At 34.8% G+C, this 7795-nt stretch overlaps 1 non-coding gene and 1 pseudogene across 1 annotated transcript; one reads left to right on the top strand and one right to left on the bottom strand.

The window, feature by feature from the left end:
• Window positions 1–1482: 1482 nt before the first annotated feature.
• LOC147791632 (uncharacterized) lies at window positions 1483–3455 on the bottom strand (annotated as a pseudogene).
• On the top strand, window positions 3049–3154 carry LOC111799338 (small nucleolar RNA R71). The gene has a single exon (XR_002815807.2). It is a non-coding gene; the product is annotated as a small nucleolar RNA R71 (small nucleolar RNA).
• Window positions 3456–7795: the final 4340 nt, after the last annotated feature.

The raw sequence follows: 7795 nt of genomic DNA, 5'->3' as shown, positions 1-7795 counted from the left end.
TGCTTTCCACTTTTTTAGCATTGAGAGTTCAAGCTTTAGGTTGAAGAGGAGTGGTCTCGGGTTCCTTTATTTTATTTTATTTTATTTTTTATTTTATTTTTTTATTTTATTTTTTTGCATTGTGTAGGGGGAGATAGCCATTGTCCTCAATTAGGATTAGCGTGGGTGTGGAATCATTGTTAAAAGTAGATTGAGGTGCAGAAGCTCTTGGTTATTATTTTTGTTTGGAAAATGGTCTAAAGGTTGAGTGAATTATGGGAATTCTTGCGGATTATGATGGATTATAAAAGATTGGATCCTCACCTTAACTTCGATGAATACTCCTTTCAATTTGAGCTTTAATTTCCTTAACTTTTTTTTTTTTGAGTTATATATATATATATATATATATATATATATATATATATATATATTTTTAAGGAAACACACCTCTCACCTCACTATTTTATTTATCACATTGAAGCACTCTATATTAGATCCCTAGTATTGCATACTAAAAAAAAGGCGTGATATATTACCCTATCTAATGAAGCTCATGTTTCTAGGGTGCATGCATGCATGAATATCTTTCAAAATTATATGCAGTTAACAAAACAAAAACAGACAACAAAATATGGATGCATGCTTCACAATAAGATAATAAGATTGTAAAGGTGTGTTCAGAGAATTCCCTAACTTTAGGGATCGTGAAGATTCTTTGCGGCTCCATTCTTTTAAAATTTTCTCCAGAAACTTGGAAATGCTGCTGCTGTAAATTTGCTATCAGTCCAGCTGCTGCTGTAAGTCTATCTGTCCACCTATAACTATTGTAAGTCTATTACAACATGTGAATTCTAATGTATAACAACCCCTTTATATGCTGAAATTAGCATTCCTAACCATATCTAAATCCTCCTAATTCATCAATAAAGATTGGCTACTTCCTTGAGGAATGTGAGTCATTCACGACAAAAAGTAAATAAAATCTAAAAAATTATCATTCTAGGGAAAGTGAAGATAACTATTTAAAAACAACTATAAGTGCAAAAATAAAAAGAGAAGAAAAACTAACTTGGTTTATTTAGAGCTTCATATATTTGTTTGCGAATTGTGACTAACTCCCTCTTCGTCTTTTCATTTTTTTTTTTATCCATTATCAAAGGAGTGACGCCCCTTTGGAACTTTCTATCGTATAGTTGGTGGGAATAATTTTGTGAAGTCTATCTCCCATATATCAAATAGTTCTTCTTTTAATATGTAGTTCAAGGGTGTGTCATCGATAGATAACTTCATTAATGAATTCATTCTTTCCTCTAATTTCAGTGATTCACAAACTCTTAGAGTTTTCTCCAATTCTGCTTGTTGTGTAGTGCAATTATTCCAGCTGCTGTCTTCTTCTTGCTGCTGTTTCCAACTATCAACTGTTGGATTCTCTGTCAGTTTATAAATTGCTGAGCATTCCTCTACTACTGCTGGATATTTCATGTTGTCGTTCATATGAAATTATATTTGTTGATCATTCATTCTCAATATTATAGTTCCCTTGTGGACATCTACCAATGTTCTTTTGGTTTTAAAAAATGGTCTCCCCAAAATAATTGGTACATCATGGTCTACTTCATAATCCAAAATGATAAAATCTGCTGGAAATATGAACTTGTCCACTTGAATTAGGATATCTTCAATTTTGCCTTCTGGGTAAGTGAAAGATCGGTATGTAGTTGAAGGGTGACTGTAGTTGGTCTAGCTTCACCAATACCTAACTTTTTGTAAATAGACAACGACATTAGATTAATGCTTGATCCCAAATCACATAATGCTCGACCTAGCTTCTTTCCTCCTATTGATATTGGAATTGTGAATGAACCGGGGTCTTTCTCCTTTAGTGGGATCTTGTTTTCAATATTGCACTACACTCTTCATTTAATGGTACCACCTTGAATTCTTCAAATTTTCTTCTATTGGTGAGCACATCCTTCAAGAATTTCACATAATTTGGCATTTGCTTAAAAGCTTCCACTAATGGTATATTTATGTGAATTTCCTTAAATATATCCATGAACTTCTCAAAGTGGGCTTCTTCCTTCCTCTTTATTCTTTGTGGAAAAGGAGGTGCTGGTGTGCATTTTCTGCTTTCTTGTCCACTGCTGACTGTTGTTTGCATTTTAGGAGGCTCCACATTTTCTTTTTGCTTCTCCTCTGCTGAGTATTTCTTTCCCACTTCTCAACTCTATTGCTTGACATTGCTCCATTCCCTCTCTTTTTGGCGTTTCGATGTCTGCCGACAACTTTCCAAGAGGTCTATTTCGTAACTCATTTGCTAATTGACCTACTTGAACTTCCAAATTTCGCAAGGATGCTTGTTGATTTTGTATCACAACATCATTTTTAGTCATATATTTCTTTATTAGGCTCTCAAGAGATGTTCCCGGTATGTGTTGAGCTTGGCTAGTTCCTTCCCCTTGGGTGGTGGCTTGTAGAGAACCATATGCTATTTGGTTTTGTAATTCAAAACCTGGAAGATAAATTGCTTTAGGTGGCATTTGTTGATTGTATGAGCCTTGTCCCTTCCATGAGAAGTTTGGATGATTTCTCCACCCCGGATTATAAGTATTTGAGAAGGGATTATTTTTCGGGTTCCCTTGACTAGCTTGATTCCCCACATAAAAAATTGAGGCCGGATTGCTTGGACATTGATCAAAAGTGTGTTCTTCTCCACAATATACACAAGATTCAGCTGCTGTCTGGGTCATTACAGCAGCTGTACGGACTGGTGCTTTGGTCATTGAGCCTTGTCCCAATGCTAGATTTTGTAAAATATTAGTCACCGAAGCTAGTTGAGCATTGATAGAGGACAAAGCATCCACTTCAAGTACTCCTCGGGTCTTCTTTCCTGGGTTGCTTCTCACATCGGCCCATTGACAATTGTTAGATGCTATTCTCTCTAAAATCTCATATGCTTCATTGTATGTCTTTGACAAAATAGCTCCATTGGCGGAAGCATCTACTACTTGTTTAGTAGCAATATTCAGTCCATTGTAGAAAGTCTCCATTTGTATACAATGAGGTAATCCATGGTGAGGAAACTTTCTAAGCATCTTCTTGAATCTCTCCCAAGCTTCACTTAGTGTCTCATCTTCAAACTGTTGAAAAGCAACAATTTCATTTCTGAACCGTGCGTTTCTAGTGGGTGGAAAATACTTTATCAAAATATTTTTTGCTAGACTATTCCAAGAATCAATTGTTCTTGGTGCTAAGGTATTCAACCATGATTTAGCACCATCCCTCAAAGAATAAGGGAATAAGCTCAATATAATCACATCTTTATCCACTCCTTGAAATCGAAATGAGTCACTAACTCTCAAAAATGACTTTAGGTGTAGGTGGGGATCTTCCGACGATAGTCCATGAAATTTTCCAATGGTTTGCAACATTTGAAACATCACGGGCTTTAGCTCAAATGTGGTTGCTTGCATTTCAGGTCTAATAATGCACGGATTTAGCTCTCCATACAAATTGAATTAAACAAAAGAATTCGCATCTCAATCATGTAAAATTGATGGAATGAGAAAAGAGAATAAGGAAATAGAGAGTTATCCCGGTTTGTTGTCGTTCGTCAATGGAAGTTCCCTTCCCTTGAGCTCTCACGTCCACCTCTTTGCCCAAATCAATCCTTATTGGTCTCCTTTTCCTTTTGCTGTCAACAGCTGCTGGATTAGGATTTTCTTCTTCTTATCTAGTTTCCAGCAGTAGAGGCTGCTGCTGTCTAATCCGATTTCTCCCCCAAAGTGTGGCTCTCCTCTATTTTAGGTATCCTTTTCCTTTTATAACGGTTGTTTCTTCTCATTTAGGGCTGAGAAACGATAAAATCGTCCACCTATGATGTTTTTAATTTGGTAGCCAATGATCCACGTGGACTGCTGATGTGGATTAAAATTTCCAGGTCATCCCCAAAAAGTTTGCTTTCCAAATTGCTTCAGCATCAAGGTCAACAATTTATTTCTAGATTTGCAAGCAATGTTGGTTCCAGATTTGCTACAGCATCATGGTTTAGCATAAATGTTCTGGAATTTTACCAAATATCTCAATTAAGTGTACAATTAAGCTCGATTTATGCAAATTGCTCTCCTTTTCATATTAAACCACAATTGACTATTTCATGTATACTAATTAGAATAAATTGAGCAATTAATGAGAAAATGGTGAGTATAAGTGCAAAATTAACCGTAAAAAGACTTGATATAACTCTACTTTTGGAGAGTTATCAGCTTCTTACATTCAAGCGTTCCAAGCAGCATAGTTTGAAAACCTACATCCAAGGCTTTTTACATTCAAGCGATGTAGTCTAATGTTGCATCCAGGGTTTGCCTTGTGATACAACCGAAATACATATGCCCAAGACTACATACGTTCCAAGCGGCGAAGTCTGAATACCAAAGCTCAGCATAGTCTGAGTCATGAACATGCTATACCGTGGAAGGTCTTTGGAGGTTCTTGATTCGTGGCTAAGGTAATTTACTCTCTTCTTGTTCCTTCGTGGCCCTTGGCTCAAAATCAGCGTATTTGGCTCAGTGGTAAACATTTTGGCACCAATTCCTATAGCTTTGACGCTCCCGGAGCGGAATTTGACCTTACTTAACGCAATATAGGTCAGTATAAGGTCTGTTTCCTTCATTTGAGTTGAATAAAATTAGAAAAATGAGATTTGCTAAGGAAGTTTGGCAAATCTCTAAGAGGGGCGATGATACTTGGAACAACCTCAAAGGATAAACTCAAGCATTTAAATTTAGGGAGAACGCCTGCTAAGGCCAACCAAGTAAGTGACCTTACTATCGGCTCGATCGGAAGACTTACCTTATGTATGACGACACGTGTTCAATGGCACTTATACGTGTCATTTATCCTTTATGTATTATGATGATGTGACGATGTTATATGATGATGATATATAATGATATGACGTTGTTATATGATGATGTAATAATGTTATATATGATATGATGACATGATGATGGTATGATATGATGACATGATAATGATATGATATGACGATATGATGATGATGCATGATAACATGATGATATAAGTTGCATGATGACGAGATAACTTAATATGATGATATTTCATATTAAGATGATGTGCATGTACTAAATGACATGATGGATTACGACGAGGATTTTTCTAGACAGAATCCTAAATGATGTTAATGATGATGAACAATGAAATCCAATGCAGGCATATTACCTAGGGTAGTATGTGAATGATATATAGGGTTGTGTCATAAGAATAATTTTAGATGAAAACTATAGGGATCTCATGTAGGATTATTTCTGCATTTATGATAACGAGTACGGACGAGTACACTATGATGATGATAATCATTCCTTTCATGATATTTGAGGGTTTGCTGACCTCCATACATCTGATTATAGACAACTAGCCCGACTATGATGAGTCCGAGGGGTGCGAACTGAGGATTCACGCTCGCACGTATGGGTCGTGTATATGGAAGTACTACACATCCAATCTTATCCAAATTGGAGACCACCTCTATGGTGGTTTTAACGACAGGTCCCTAATCATGAATTGCATGTGTTTGCATTCGATGACTCCAATAGTGAAGTCACTTACTCCATGTGCTACTTTTATTCCAGGTAAAAGCAAGAAACCGTATATAGGTATAGACTATGACACATGCATAGGATAGTGGTATTTTATTTCTTAGACTTTAGGTTAGTTATCATCTGAACACATCCAAGACAAGTTATGTATCATTCTAACGCGTTCAAAAAAACTTGTGGACTACAATTTCTGCACAGTAAACTTGATGTTTATGAAACTAAGTTTCAATGTTTCCGGTGTTGAAATGAGCAGTTGAGTCTCTTTCCAAAAATAATGAACAATATCTGCTAGTGTTGGACTTGAACCTTTACAATATGGACTAATATAATATACATTTATTGATTATAGATCACTTATAATCTATAAGAAAAAAAAAAAAAAGTGAATTTAAGAGAGTTATGTGAGAGAAATTTTGCATAACCAAACTCATTTTGATTGAGAAAAATAATATTTTCCGACCAACCAACGCATGCTGCAAGCAAAGAAAGAATAAAAAAAAAGAGAGAAATATAGAAAATGTGGGGATGAGAGATTTTTATGAAAGTCGTTTTTCTCTGCGATCTCTTCCCAGATCTCTCGGTGGTATAATCTATAACCAATACATAACGTACTAAGTCTATAGCACCACACGTACATAACAACATATATTATATAATTTTAAATTCAACATACAAACATTGAATTATATTCATAGATCAACAACATGTATGATTTATCATAACCATTTATTATCTTTGGTAAGATATACTTGATAGTGATAGTGCGTATGTTGAAGAACCATGATAGCATGTTGGGCCAACATAGTAGGTCAGTCTACAGAACTAAAACCTTAGGGCTCTTATACCAACTTAACACCCCTAGCTTTCTAACCTAGATGAGGGGAGTCACAACATGTATGACTTTTCAAAAAAATACGTGAAAAATTTAATAAACTCTTTCAAATGAGGCCATGGACTGATACATAAATGTTATAACAAAAAAAAAAAAAAAAAACATAAATTCCGGTGCGAAAATGGAACTCTAACCTATGAACTACTAAGGATAAATAATGCATACTACTATCTTAACTTAGTTTCTATGGTCGTTCCAATATCACCATCTTTCATCTCATCACCTATTTTAATCTCCATTTTTATGAAAAAATTTATTTATTTTTTTAGAAATAAAAATTACATTTCCCATTTGTTTTATAATCTACTCTCAATCATAATAATTATTATTACAACGTAATTTTCCATAAATAAAAAAATTTTAAAAAAATCAAATTTAATATTACAACGTAATTTTCAAAAAAATTATTACTGTAATTATATTATCAAGAATGGAAACGGGAAATACAATCCTAACATTTCTGTCTTTATTTAATCATCGAAGAGAAAACTTTCTGTATCCTATCTCTTTTTCTATGTAAACGGAGATTTTGATATATGATATTGGAAAACTAAATATAAAAAACGACCATTAGACACATAGTACATGTATATATTATTTAAAAATAGACTTCAAAAATAAAATAAGTTTAAGTTATTTGTATTAAATGTTGAAAATGAATGGGGTAGAGGAGATTTGGTCATCACACTCCATTTTTTATTCAACACTGCCCCTACTTCTAATGCCATCCCTGCACTTGCACCTTAAAATTATATATATATATATAAAGTTATAAAGTAATAATTAAGAATAATAGATTCATTAAGTTAGCCCATAAAATAAAAAATATGTCCACATGTGCTATTGCTCGATCCAATTCACGTTTTATAACATATAACAACGACTCAATAAAGACAAATTTTACAAAAATAAATAAATAAAATTTTTGTTTTTATTCATCATTCTACATGATTTATGTATCGGTCCAAGCCGACTGGTAGCAGATATTGTCCTCTTTGGATTTTTCCTTTCACGCTTACCCTTCAAGGCTTAAAAACGTGTCTGCTAGTGAAAAGTTTTCAAACTCTTGTAAAGGGTGACTTTCACTTTCAGGCTTCCCCTGAAGGCTTTAGGGTGGCTTTCCCTTTTAGGCTTGGTGTTTCTCCTCTCTTCAACCAATGTGAGATATCACAATCCACCCCCTTCAGGGCCCAACGTCCTCGCTAGTACTTGTTTCTTTCCCCAATCGATGTGGGATCACCACCAAATCCACCGCCCTTTGGGGCCCAATGTCCTTACTGGCACACCACCTCGTGTCTACCTC

The sequence above is a fragment of the Cucurbita pepo genome, chromosome 7 (genome assembly GCF_057944985.1).
Source record: "Cucurbita pepo subsp. pepo isolate OVF chromosome 7, ASM5794498v1, whole genome shotgun sequence".
NCBI lineage: Eukaryota > Viridiplantae > Streptophyta > Magnoliopsida > Cucurbitales > Cucurbitaceae > Cucurbita > Cucurbita pepo.
Note: the sequence above shows the minus strand (reverse complement) of the source record. Positions and strands in the feature narration are given on the sequence as shown.